General features: G+C 46.7%; 2 long non-coding RNA genes across 2 annotated transcripts; both read right to left on the reverse strand.

Annotated features, from left to right (window-relative positions):
* Positions 1–336: 336 nt before the first annotated feature.
* Positions 337–1466, reverse strand: LOC135804920 (uncharacterized). Its single transcript, XR_010551096.1, has 2 exons — positions 1386–1466; positions 337–908 (listed from the first exon to the last, which is right to left on the reverse strand). It is a non-coding gene; the product is annotated as an uncharacterized LOC135804920 (long non-coding RNA).
* Positions 1467–1848: 382 nt separating this feature from the next.
* On the reverse strand, positions 1849–4902 carry LOC135804919 (uncharacterized). The gene is made up of 3 exons (XR_010551095.1): positions 4470–4902; positions 2551–2640; positions 1849–2003 (listed from the first exon to the last, which is right to left on the reverse strand). It is a non-coding gene; the product is annotated as an uncharacterized LOC135804919 (long non-coding RNA).
* Between the last annotated feature and the right edge of the window lie 9989 nt (positions 4903–14891).

Here is a 14891-nt window from a genome sequence, read left to right on the forward strand (position 1 = left end):
TTTTTGCCGTCATCAAGGCGGTAGACGGTGTCGTATTACCCTCGACCGTACCTATCCTGACCGTACCGTACAATCAAAAACGGCTGGCCACAATGCATATTCAAATAGGGCTTTCAAATACAAGATCATAACGTGGAAGAATTAGTATGTATGCGAAGTGTATCGGGGGATGCATGCAGGGCGATAGTGCGGGTTCGAATCCCAGGTTTAATATGTCTAAAAACAAAAAAGTAGAAACTTATAAGAATTTATAACATCCCTATGCTTTTTTTTGTCTAGGTCATCAAGGCAAAAAAGCATAGCGTAGGGCCCTGAGCTTCCAAGCTCTCTCGTTACCAAGCATCAAGTTGAAGTGGTTTGGACATGTTGCAAGGCATCAGGATAGCTACTCCCACTATTTCTTGGATGGAATAGTGCCTGGTTCTTGGCTGCATGTAGTCTAGCCTATTTTGCACTAGCGTGACCCATGCTACCGGCATACCGACAGCTCCTAAACAAAAAATAATGCGGTGCCCACGTTATTGTTGATATAAATATGACTGTGGCTAGTAGGGTAGTGATCAACACAGTAAAGAAATATACACCAGTTCTATGTGCGATAGTGCAGATCTGATACTTGCTGGATATAACATTGGAGGTTAGCGTCAATATGCACTTGGAACACTGGGGACAGGCCAGCCGTCTAGATGACTACATTATCATACTCCCATCAGAGGGTGTACATGATTTAAACAAACACACATAAAACGAGGCACTCAACTGTGAATGTACAAAGAGCCATGCGAACACGTAGTCTATGTCTTTTTCTTAGCCTTGGCGCGGGGCACCTTCGTGTCCGCGGATGCCCATGCCTTGAGGGCACACAGCTTCTTGCCCAGGTCAGTCAAGTCGACACCAGCTAGTTCAACCTACAAGTACACCGTGTAAACACAGACATAACACTGTGTTACATGTGTGTATCAAGACTCGCTGACTGAAGACTCACGAATCATGCATGCTCATATCACACGTGCGCATGCGAGACAGGAGACAGTTTGGGGAATGTCATCACACAGGAAAACAATACTAGCACATCGTTACACCACTGGCACTATGATAGGCATGTGACGTCACCCGGATGATGTGGATACATGAATGCAAGGGTATCCGGGATGTGAATACAAGAATACAAGAACACAGACAACAGCACAATAAGCACACAGCTACAGGAAACAACGCGAGGGGCAGTACCCAGAGCACACACAGGGAAGCAAACAATCACATGACCCGCTAGGCAGCAGCAGGACAACAAAACAGCCTAAGGACTACGAGATCTCGTATACTTAGCAGCAGGACAGACACATCCATTACTGGTCACATCAGCCGGCGGAGCACCCGCAACATACCTTGTCCTTGATAAGCTGTCCACGATTCTTAGCTCGTTCTGAGTGGAGGTTGATGGATATCTTTACAAATTGAACATACCTGCAGAGGACATTGTAGGTCCACAAGAACTTGTCATAACACGAACCCACACATAGCCTAGAGGGATGATCCTTTCCCACCAACGACTACTATTCAAGACTTCAAGTACCATAGTACAATACATGTCAGTAGCCTATAGCGATAAGCAGCCCATAATTAAGTTCTCCGTATTCCAGGAGGGTCTAGATGCTGCTAGATATCCGGAGAGCATCATCTACTCATGTACCGTAGAGCAGAGCTTTATCATAGATATCAGTCTGGTTGGTGAGAACTGAGTAGGCGGGAAAGCACCTAGTACAAACCACTGCATCAAACTTTAAAACAAATACGGACACACACACACGAGCGCACACTCATACACACACGCACACGAATACTCATATACGTAGCAGTGTTCTGACGTACCTTGCTCGCGTGCTGTTGTTGGGCCGGCTGCCGTGCGCCACACGCTGGTCCCAGATGAGTAAGCTGCCAGCACGCATGGGTACTCTCTGGGGCTGTTTGTACATGGGATCATGGCCATGCACAGGTATAAAGTTCTACAAAGAGAACACAGAGATCACAGGTAACAACCAACCATTTGAATGGTAAAGTAGTCGTTGTTGATGAAATCCAGCCAAATAAAACATCAGTACCCCGCAGCAGTACACAGACAACTGTCCCTGTGGGCAACAACTGTATGGTCCTGACCCTAGTTGAGCATGATACGGCTGGATTTTGCTGGACATGGCAGTAGTTTTAAAAAGCAGCACAGTCCTGGAGAAGGTTGCAGGAGAAAACAAGTAGCTGAAGAGAGAGTTTTTTTTTGCAGATTTAGATTTATATTGCTCCAGGAATGGTCAAGGGTGAACAAGGGTCTTGTCAACTGCACAAAGGTGTTGTTTGTTGCTCGGACCGCGGTCACGTTCTCAGTACTGAATATCACACCAGCCTTGTCGCGCTATACATTGTGCCGTGGTGGTCACAGGTGAACGCGTTGGAGTGTCGCTTCTCAACAGAGCCTACAAAACAAAGTCATGGCGAGTGTGCCGTTATCACCGTTTGCATGAAGCCTCAGATGTCCAGGAGTGATTCTTAGTTTCTTACCTTGCCCTTGGCTCAGCTCCAAGTTTTCCTGTTTCTGTAGTTACGTCATGACCAGTATGGCACTCAGCTGTGGGGTAGCTAAGGATGAACCTAGTAGGGTGCAGAAAAAAACACATATACATCATACATTAAAAATCCGGTTTGCATCAGCTGTGGATTTTTCAACTCCCATCCTCCCAGTCCCTGCAGAGAAACGAACGGAACTTTGGTATAATTAGTCTGATGTGATATTGAGTCGCGTGATATTGCAAGATAACACACAAAATGTAACACATTGAGTGCCAGATTAGATAACATTCATATCACTTATGTAACATGGACAAATGTGGGCACAAGTTATGCGATTGAGTCTACCAACTAAGCCAGATTTTGAAGAGTCGGACGTGCACAATCCAGCACAAAACTGACAAGGAGCACGGAGACATTCCACGGCATGAAAGTGCCTTGTGCCCACATTTTTCCATGTTACAATTTTTTCTTGGCTCACCGTCTGAGTTCCAATCTCTTATGTGTTGAGTTATAGTATTCTTGAATTGTGTTCAGTTTATCATCATTATAATAAGGTCGAGCATTGAAACGATTGTTTTCAGAATCAGAATATTCTTTGAAATGCTGATAAGTAGTTGATACATGTGGATAACACAAGTGGTTATTTGTAGAGGTTATTCTTCTGGCAACTTTTTATTTCGCCATTTGTTTGGATAATGAACCTACCGCTCGCACAGACTGAGCTCACACAACTTCTCAGCTTCAAGGGCAGTCGTAACTGACTTCTTTAGTTTCTCCAGCTGGGTGTTGTGTCCTCCACCTTGTTTCATGCTGTCAAACTAACAACATGTATGAACTATAACAAGGTTTATCTAATACTAGTATTGTACTAGTATTGGGTTTGTACAGTCTATATCCAGCCCACTGATAATGGTGCAGAGCCACTCCGTTTTATGTGTCTATCAGCACTGCTTGTTGTACTGTTGTGCATTATCATACTACTACGCATTCGTTCCTCATGTTGTATTCACGTCTGATGCGCGTAGTCGCGTACACTGCTTTCATTCCTCATGTTGTATTCACGTCTGGATGCGCGTAGTCGCGTACACTGCTTTCACTTCTCATGTTGTATTCACGGCTGATGCGCGTAGTCGCGTACACTGCTTTCGCGCAATCTTTTGATTTGAATGTTTCTTGAATCTCCGCTTCTGCTTCGAGAGAGGCAGAACTTTCCTTTGTACTGCAAGATGATTTCGATCAGAGTCAGAGTAAAACATTATAATACAGTCTTCTAAAACAACGAGTCGTGTGCTATCCGGAGGCATGTTCGAGTAAGAACAGGGTTATATAATAGTACTTATCTGTATCAGAGGGTCCCGGGCATCATACAGGCGTAGGAATAGGGCCTTTGTAAATAGCTGCCGTTCTTTGCCAGTACGGTAATGTTTCTGTGGGCTCTTTTACCTAGGGTTTTTGTCTCTTTTTTGTGTTCCAATTGATTTTTACTTTATATTTTTGTGTTTAATACTAACATTCATGCATTTTTATGACTTGGGGCTCCCCGCGTGCTAGAGTGTACGTGAAGTGTGTGGGTACAGTGAGGGCTGCGTCCCACCCGCCTGCGTGGATTCACAGGAAGTGTAAGTTACGAAGTCTGAAGAAAATGTTGAACAGTCTCTGCTGGGATGACGACTACACCATAGCTCAGTGGTTAGAGCATCGCTGGCTTCAAGCGAAGGTCCCTGGTTCGAGTCCAGGTGGTGACAGTCATTTTTGTTCAGACTTTTCCTGTTTGTCTCTTTCCCTCAAACTAGTGAAGATTCATGGATTTAAATTGATTTTTGTACTTCAAAGTAGTTTACTGAATTTGAATTTGTTTGATGATATGTGCAATTCATTTTTCCCGCACAAGAGGCTTTACTAGTACTTACCTGCGGAGGCATTGGTTGTGAGAGTTACCACCCCACCCTCGCAGTTTGGCGCTGCATCCCCTCTGAGATGAACGGCTGCTGAAAATGTTATTGCGTCTGCGTTGTTGTGACTGCTTTTGCTACGCTGCCTGCTCTTCTTGGCATTGCTGCTGCTACGAGTACGAGTTCGTACTGCAGTCTTCTGTCTTGGCAATTACTGCACTAATAAAATAATATTGAAGTAATACGCGGAAAACGAAAACGAAAGGACGAACGAAGAAGATTGCTGACCATGACGAACAACAGTGCATATCCAGACGACAGACGGCTTGCCAGAATCAGTCTGGTGCATCTTCAGGAATCCTAATCGCATTCAGCAGTCAGCTTCGAGGTCAAGTTTCAGAAGGAATAATTTTAATTTTTTTTTTAAATTTTGGAGAAGAAGCTTCCTTTCTAAAAAAAAGCGTTCCTTGCTGTCAAGCAAGGTGCCTACACAATGTGTAGGGCTCCCTGGTCGGGAGTACTAACAGCTGCTCGCATCCCATGGCATGGTGCTCAGTTTCGCTCTATCCGATCGAGTAACTTTTTACCTCCTGTAGCTCAAGACCAGGGAGCCCTACACATATACCGGTATGTGTAGGGCTCCCTGGTCAAGACTGCACTCGTACTGGGTCACGGCCAAGTGTCTCACTCGCTGTCCCGCCGCAAGTCTGCAGCGCTTTGCGCTGGTGGCTCTCGCGTGCGCGCACTCCTCGTTGCCATGGCGCGCAAAAACTGCCGCACTCCTAGACCAGCGTCCCTTTAGTCCTTCGCTTGCCAGAATCAGTCTGGTGCATCTTCAGGAATCCTAATCGCATTCAGCAGTCAGCTTCGAGGTCAAGTTTCAGAAGGAATAATTTTAATTTTTTTTTTAAATTTTGGAGAAGAAGCTTCCTTTCTAAAAAAAAGCGTTCCTTGCTGTCAAGCAAGGTGCCTACACAATGTGTAGGGCTCCCTGGTCGGGAGTACTAACAGCTGCTCGCATCCCATGGCATGGTGCTCAGTTTCGCTCTATCCGATCGAGTAACTTTTTACCTCCTGTAGCTCAAGACCAGGGAGCCCTACACATATACCGGTATGTGTAGGGCTCCCTGGTCAAGACTGCACTCGTACTGGGTCACGGCCAAGTGTCTCACTCGCTGTCCCGCCGCAAGTCTGCAGCGCTTTGCGCTGGTGGCTCTCGCGTGCGCGCACTCCTCGTTGCCATGGCGCGCAAAAACTGCCGCACTCCTAGACCAGCGTCCCTTTAGTCCTTCGCGTGTGTACCTTGTGTTTCGCGCGGCTTGAATGTTGCCATGGACAAATGCGGAAAATGCGAAAAAATATTTCAAAAAGTCCTACGGAGGACCCAACGTAGGAAAGAGCTCTCCTACGGAAATCCGTAGAGAGATTTACGTATGAAAGTTGCCCTCGCTCCCCGGCGCGTACGACATACGGATTTTCATACGTAATTACGTAGAGCGAAACCTCCCTATTATAGGCATCGGCGGCTAATGCTAGCATTATAACTAGCATTATATGGGTGTTTTGAAGAAGTAGCAGTGCTCGGCATTAGGTGGCATGTTTTTGGCTGGAGAAAGCATTATCAGTTCTATTTTGGTACAATACAAGACTTTTTACACGTCTTTTCACATGACAAGAGGCTTGTACAGACAGTGTACCGACACTCTTGCAGCAGGTACATGTATGATGTATCTGTCTAGTGTGGCCATGCATATACAACTACACTTCCTTATCTCAGTATGAGCCAATTGTGGATACATTTCTTTTCCATGTGCATATTTGCCCAAGATAGCTCGAAAATGTACATATCACTCTAGCATTATCGTGTGAATGGAGCATTATAACAGGTATTATGCCGTGAAATATCGAGCACTGCCAAAAGCATTATACTGTGAAAAAACGAGCATTAGCCGCCGATGCCTACCCTATTATCTCTAATATAAGCACAGTCTCCAACAATAGAGAGGTTCCGCATAACGTAATTACGTTAGTAAAAAACGTAGTCGATCTACGGAAAGTCTTACGTAAACTGCATGCGCATCTGTGTTCCGCCACACGGAGTTTTCAAATCACGTACACAGTCTATCCTCAAGCGTTCGATCGAGACTTACACTGATTTTTGCGATCTTTTTCTTGAGAACGATTCTCACCCTGAAATGACTTTCGGCGACTGACGTGAAAGAACACTCATGACACCCACCTCGTCGAATGGAGCATGCATTGTTTGTGGTGTATGGGTGCAGGAAGGTGGTATGTTCGCGAGGTGCATATCGAAAATGATCCGAAAGACTTTGTGATGGTGCCATTCGGCGGAGAACATTTGAATTTTTCGTACGATTCAGAGCAGTCGGCGAAAACGAGCCAGTAACCTGAAAGGAGGGCGTGAACAGGTGTAATTTTCGACAATGTGGTTGCCCTCGACCCTGCTCTCGGACATTCGAGTAATGGTTATGGCAAAATCGATGGTGCTCCAGGTTTTTCAGACGCATTTCTTGACCATACTCAATTCCGTAGATAAACCTGTGCACAGAAAGCACACAAGAGTTCAAACTAACTCCACTGTATTCAGTTCATGTGTTTTCCACAGATCAAAACCCTCCTGGGACCAGGAAAGTGGACAATACGCTGGAGTATAGACGTGCACACTGCGAACACGCCCACGCGCCACTCCTGCACACCCGTGTCGGACATCACATGCTGGCCATGTCACGGTGCCGCAGACGTAATGGGCGTGCCCCACACGCTTGCGTTACACACGTTTAGATCCTACATGCACACATGGAGCACAAACATGTCAAACATGCGTGCCGCGGATGCACACACATTGTTCGTACATGCCGGATACACTTCGCATACATCACATGTGTGTGCGCGCACGTGCCACACCGTCGGAGGAATACAAACGAGCACGGATACGCACATATGAGAGTACCTCACCAACAAAGCCTAGCCAGGTTCGCACTCGGTTTCCCTATCAACAATAATTTCTGGCTAGAACAGTGCAGTAGCAATAGCCGAAACAGATAGAACGCAACACGGGTGGCCGAGCAAGTGACATACAGCATAAACAAGACAAACGTACTTTGTACATTCAAACACAGTCAACTTCTCTAATAACCACTGCTATGCGCATATAACGACAATTCACAAATACGACAGAATTTCCATGCCCAGAGCAAAGTGACACACAGCATAAACAAGACAAACGTACGTTGTACATTCACACACTTTTAAAAGTTTGTATACATGTATGTGATTGTATTGATATGCTTTGGTTTTCTTTCCTCAAACTCAGAGTCAAAGGAGAAGTGACGCGTGCATCATAGACCGTTGAAGTTCGTGTGAATGCATCAGACGCACACATGTACAGGACACTTTGCATTTTTCAAACTGAAACCGTATACATAAGCATGCGTGCGCGCGTGTGTGTGTGTGTGTGTGTGTGCCAGCTAGTTCGGTTGGTGGGTACACTTATGCAAGATAGTGTCGGGCCTGTTGCCAACGGGCTCGGCTGCTTGAAGGTGTATTGTTGTACCTACCACCTTTGTTGGTTTCAGGGTTCATATACTTTCTATTTGAAGTATACATACCTGTTAACCATGGACTGCTTCTGGCTAGATTAACTCTTGTGTAATCAATGGTGCTAGTGAAGCTTATATCAGATCCACTCTGATTTAGCCACCCACACTAGTACCAAGTATTACCTTCACTGGGGGCAGGGGTACCTGCAGTTGGATCCCGGGACGGATACCCTGATGCCGTCAATCCTTTTTCTGCACCTTGTCCTCACCCACTTACTGAGGTGTGGTGAGCCCATAAGTGGGATCATTTCAAGTCCACCCTAGTTTGGGGATTTCAGGGGGTGTCGGCCGCTGGGTGGTTCAATGGCCAATTGAGTCATCTTTCCAAGATTCCTTTTGAGTCTCTCTCCTCTCTCCCGTGGAGACCCACGTGACCAGTTTTGGCAGTGAGCAAGTACAAGTACAAGTACAAGTGTGTGTGTGTGTGTGTGTGTTTGTGTGCTGGGGGGGGGGGGGGGGGGTACGTGTACGTGTGAAGAGCAAAAACCAGTACTGATAAATTGATAATGCAGGCCAAGCAGAGAGGAACGCAAAGCAGACAATCACCTCTACATTGTAATCTTCTACAAATAACACATACATATACATGTAGCTTCATAAGCAGAAAACGAGATATTGTGAGCGCGACAGACTCACACACACACACACACGCGCACACCCCCCCCCCCCCCACAGACTAGGGTCCGGCGGATTCTGCCGGCAGAAAATTGGCAGAATTCGGTACTTTTTCTGGTAAGTTTCATGCATGTTTGGAATGTGGATAAAGAAATGGAGCAGAATTCGAGGAATTGCCCGCCATAAGGTTTGTATGGCTCTGCCAATTTCACTGCTTTTCGAGCAGAATCTGCCACCTTTTCGAGCAGAATCCACCGGTTCCTACCACAGACACACACCACGAGACCATAAATCTGAAACGGCATGCATTTTGACACACACACGCACACATGCACACACGCACGCACACACACACACACACACACACACACACACACAGTCACACACACACACACCACGAGACCATACATCTGAAACGGCATGCGTTTCGACAGGCTTTAGAAGGCCACGAGTTAGGTGATCCACATCAAGGCAATACGCACCGCCAGCCCAGCTACATGTACCGATATCTCATACTAGACAGCAACTGAACGCGGCACACATACTACACACAAGAGTGCGTACAGCGGCAACTTTCTCCTTATGCTTACGGTTGTCGAATACAGAATTGACGACACACCGAGACACACAGAGGAACACAAACTAGGGTCTACAATGTACATGTATACACAGCTATGCGTTTGCGTGTTTTCATGCTCCCTTCAAAGGTTTATGTATACGGCATGTATGATTTATGTTGCTTGAGTACGCCCACTTTGAAGGTCGAAGTTGGATTATACAGGGCGTGAACAGGTGAGATTTTTATGTCTAGCTGTTAATTACCCTTACCTTAGCCCACCAAGGAAATCGGAATAATCAAACTCTATGGTGCTCCAACTTCATTTCGACGTAGAAAATTCGCTGTTTGAACATCTCAATTTCAAAGGGGAACCACTGATTTCGATGTGAAAAACGTTTCCTGATCGCCATAAAAAAATTCCTGCCGACACACACCATAACAAGCTCCAAGTTCACAAACAGTGGCCACAAACGGTTGCTCGTCATGAAGGTGGTTCGACACTTTCGACCAAATTCGTTCACTTCCGTATTCAGTTGACAATTATTTTTTGCCGTCATCAAGACTTATTTGGGCCCAAAAGCGCAAAAATCAGTGTAAGTCTCGATTAGTGGCAGAGATATGTTTTTTGCACGCTTGAGGATGGACTGACAATGTAGCTGCCCTTGGCAACTCCGAACGCGGCAGTGTACGACCAGATAGACCTGGGGAGAGAGTCATAAATTTGTACCCCAATCCACTTACGGACCAGCTACGTTATCAGAACCCTATCTACGTACTCTACGTAGACAACTTTCCGTAAGTGGAGTGCAAACTCGCGAATTCACGGGTTTTCCCCGCCCACTAACGTAAAGTTGCTCAACTTTACGTAGTGCGGAACCTCTCTATAGCACGTCTCCAATAATAGAACACCTTGGGGCGGCATTCAAAAAATAAAGTGCTCAGTCTCCATTATAAGCACACTGTGTAAATTCATTATCTGTACTGGCGAAAAAAACCCTGAAATGTGTGTGTCATACATGAATTTGGCATGGCAACATGCCTCTGAAATGAGGTTGAAATAATAATGGAACAGTCTCCAATAAAGGAACGTCTCCATTAATAGCACGGGGCGGAGGTACATTGAAAAAATAAAGGACCGTGCTTATATTAGAGATAATACGGTATGTACATAATTATAATGTGTAGGCATTGGCGGGTAATGCTCGAAAAGGTGGCGGGTTTGTTTGTTTCTTTTATTTGAATTCGTTTAGAGCACAGGCAATTCTGCCTTCTCACCAGAGGAAAAACCTCCGGTTTCTGCTAAGAACGAATATCGCGGGTAATGCTCGAAAAGGTGGCAGATTCTGCTCGAAAAGCAGTGAAATTGGCAGAACCATACAAACCTTATGGCGGGCAATTCCTCGAATTCTGCTCCATTTCTTTATCCACATACCAAACATTATTATTATTATTTATTAAATTTTTAATAGGGCATTCCCACAGGCATAAGGCCTTCTTACGGGGTACCCTATATGTTTTTGTATAGATGAGCGGAAGTCTGATAGCGTGGAGCAAATACGAACAGAAGCAGGGAGCGAATTCCAGCGATCTGCACCTAAGAAGCTTAAAATGCGTACAAGCCATAGCGGTTATTAGCCGGGGGGAAGAGCAAGAGACAGAGTAACCTGCGAGCGGGTGATTGACGCTGTGTGTGTGGCATTGACTCTAGTCACAAAACAGTCTGTTAAGAGCGGACTGCACACCTTATGTAATGATCCGTAAATAAGTACAAACAATTTGAATCTCAAACGTAAGGAGATAGAAGCTAGGTGGTATCTGGCTAGAATAGTAGAAATGTCACAGAACCTTGGATAACCAAAAACAGTTCTAACTGCACGGTTGCTGAGGCAAGTCAAGCGATCTTGTTGCCCAGCCTGCAGACTGTGATAAAAAGCATTGGAACCGTACTCCAGTTGAGCCTGTATGAACGAGCAGTAGAAGGTTCTCTTTGCATCAATTGTTAGACGGTCACGGATTCTACGAAACACAGCTAGCTTGTCGCCTACCTTTCGCTCAAGGGCACTGATGTGGTCAGCGAATGTCAGGTGCTGGTCAAAGGTCATACCAAGGTACTTGACGGTGGTCGCTGGTGGAATTGAGACATTGTCAATGGTTAGTCGGAGGGAGGAGCATACTTTTTTCGATCTGGAGTGGAACACAATGAACTGGGTCTTGCTGGCATTCAGGATTAGTCCTCGTTCACTGAGGAAGTCCCTGATACGGCACACATCTCGGGCCAGTTCTTCGGTAGTTTGTTGTAGGTTGCGGCCTGCTAGGTACAGGGCGACATCGTCAGCGTACTGGCGGCAGTCTGGCGCACCATGCTGGAAGATGCTGCCGAGGGCAATTTGCGTACAAATAGGTTAAAGAGCACAGGTCCGAGGGTGGATCCCCGAGGAACTCCCCTGTGAGCTTCGTACAGTTCACCTCTGGACGTACGTGTTACCACTCGCTGCCGCCTGCCTCGTAGGTAGCTCGCAAACCATTGCAGGGCGCTATCTCCGACGCCGATCTCGAAAAGCTCCTGCAGGAGCATGTTGTGATTGACCGTGTCAAATGCTTTCGACATATCAAGAAACGCTGCCACCACAAATTTACCGGCATCCAGACTTTGCTGCCAGTCATTCGCCACCAAGGCTAGCAAGTCATCGCAGGAGTGTTGTCTTCTGTAGGCGAACTGTTCAGGCGGCAGTGCTTGGTTTGCTTGTGGAGCGTCACGCACGAATTCCAGTAGCTGGTCAAGGGCGCAGCGTTCTAACAGCTTTGACATTTGCGGAAGGAGCGATATTGGCCTGTAATTAGTAGGATCGCTGTGATCACCTCGCTTATGTATTGGCCGAACGTTAGCCTGTTTGTACAGAGTTGGGAAAGTTCCAGATTGTAGTGAGTCTGAAAATAGCGGAGCGAGAACAGGGGCAATCCCGTCAGCTGCAGACTTGTAGATTGCTGCGGGTACGTTGTCGGGGCCGCACGCTTTACGGCAGTCCAACCGCTTTAGGTAGAATTCTTCGAGGCTTGTCGGGATGTGGTCGAAAGTGCAAAAGTTGTGTTCAGGCATCGGACCTAGTGGCAGTGTAGTGTGCGTTGTAGCGGTTGGTGTAGTTGGCGAACCCGGTGATACTATTTCGGAGAATGTAGCTGTACGCTGTGATGGCTTTGACCTCTGCACCTGGTTCACGGTGGATCTTGATTCGACCAAGCAGAGTGTTTAGAACATTCCATTGGCCTCTGGGGTTCTTCCTATTGTAAATAAATTCGTTCTGAAAGAATGTGGCTTGCTTGCGACGCGTGAGAAGTTTGCATTGCCGCCGCAGTGTCCGGAAGGAAGTTCTGGACTAGTTGCGGGTCAGCTGGGTTCTTTCTCATTTTCCTGTGCGAACGCTTCCTCCTGAACAACAATTTCCGGAGCTCGTCATCTACCCAAGGGGCAGGTTTGTATTTGCCACGTAGTTTGACGGTTGTCATTGGACAGTGCTTGTCCAGGACCTCAGATACGTTGTGTTGGAATAGTTGAATTCGTTGGCATGTAGTAGTTGTGGTGTCAGTGGATGTGTCGAGCAATGCGGATGCCAGTTGGTCTCTAAAGCTACTCATATCAATCGATCTAATGGGCGGCTTTCTTGTCTGGACCCACTGCTCCTTTGGGAGGGAACGGAGGGTTACTGTCATGTCAACTAGGACAAGCTGGTGGTCCGATGCATCGCATTGCTCGACTGTGCAGCTGTTTTCCGTTAAGTGTCTACCTTGTGTGGCCTGAGATAGGTGGGTGTTGTCGAATGTATTGGGTACTAGTACTAGGTCTAAGATGGATTCAGTAGGAAGTCTAGTCGGCGATGTCACTATGTTATGGAGACTGGTTGTGTGGCAGAATGTCTGCAGGTGCTTGTGGTGAGGATGCTGGGTGTCTCGTATGTTCACATTGAAGTCACCAAGAACAATGGTGTGGGACGATTTTGGTGTCTGTGCTGCGATGTCATCAACAGTGTTGGTGAGTTGTTGCCAAAACGACACTGGTGTTGAGGGTGGTCGATATGTACAGATGATATTCAGTGGATTTCCATCCAACCGCAGGTGAATTGCTGCAGTTTCAATGTCAAATATTGTTCTTAGTTGACGGTACTTAAACTTATTTCTGATGTACAAGCAAACGCCGCCTCCTTTTTTGCTTGTCCTGTCAAATCTGTGGACGTCGTAGCCTGGTAGAAAGATGGTACTGTTTGTCGAGGTGGCTGTCAGCCATGTCTCCGTAACAGCAAGGATATCAATGTTGTGTTTGTGCAGAAGATAGTGAATGTCCCTAAGCTTATTCAATAGGCTGCAGATATTAATATGTGCTATAGTAAGATTAAAGAGTAATAATGTATTGCATGCATTTGAATGAGTGATACTTATCTGTGGCGTAGAGGTAGAGATGCTCTGGGGAGTGCTGCATGCGTTGGTGACAATAGTATTCTGTCGTGCGGGGACTCGTCATTGTGCAGGCTTGTCCTGAAGTAACCTCGCCAATTCAGCGTCATCCAGTGGTTTCCCTTGTACCAATATTTTGTCGTAGGGAAGGGAACAAGCAGTGCCAAGCCCTCGCAATTGTTTAAATGTGGGGAGTACCTGTCTCCTTCGTGCCTGTTGAGAGGGGGTTAGGTCGTGGCTAACGTAAACCGGTTGACCATTGTGGCGGAGCGTCATTTTATTTCTTAGGAGAGAGGCTTTTCCAGATTTGTTTGTTTTAATGAGGACTGGTCTGGGGCGTACGTTTGTGTCTTCTCTTGGCCTTCCAATACGTAGCACCTCTTGGATCAGAGTGTTTGACGGGACAAGTGCTCGTGCGAGTGAGGGGAGGTCCTCTCCCTGACATTCCGCCACGCCGTGCAATAGTACGTTGTTTTCCCTTCCCTTCTGGTTCAGGAGTTCCTCGACCAGATCTTGAGTAGTGCCATTCACGGTCTCTCGGTTCAGACCGGGTTCGGTTTGGTTGTGAGGCTGGTTCCGCATGTGTACCTCCAATTGGGACATCCTGTCAAGAATGGCTGGTTTACCACCGTCTTGGCGCCACTCACTGACCTCTCTGCGTAGGCCAGTGTTCTCCCGTTCCAGGCTGTCCACTCTCTTCATGAGTATGTCTATGTCACGGGCCTGTTTTCGCAACAAATTTGTCATGTTTTGCAAATTCTCATGGACTGGCGCCAGTCCGTCTCAGTGCCACAACATTACTGAGGTCGGAACGCAGGTCCGACCTCAGGCCATTTATTAGGCTCACCATGTCCATATTGAGTTCTCCGGATGGTAGAGACGGGGCCGAAGGCGATGGTAGGTTTCCAGTTGTCTGGCGCTTGGGGGCCGGAATTTCGGTGGGGGCTGTCGGACCGATCCTGCACCTTGGATTTTTCTCCGACTTTCCTCACTGGTGTCGGTGGCACTATGTCGGGATCCTCTAAAAGCTCTGGAGTGTTACCTTCCCCACGACCAGCGTGAGGAGGGGAGGTAACACGACTAAGTAAATTCCGAACTACTCGCGACATCTTGGATTTTTTTTTAAACATGCATGAAACTTACTTACCAGAAAAAGTACCGAATTCTGCCATTTTTTCTTCTGGCATTATCCGCATATGC

Source organism: Sycon ciliatum, chromosome 1 (genome assembly GCF_964019385.1).
Source record: "Sycon ciliatum chromosome 1, ocSycCili1.1, whole genome shotgun sequence".
Classification (NCBI taxonomy): domain Eukaryota; kingdom Metazoa; phylum Porifera; class Calcarea; order Leucosolenida; family Sycettidae; genus Sycon; species Sycon ciliatum.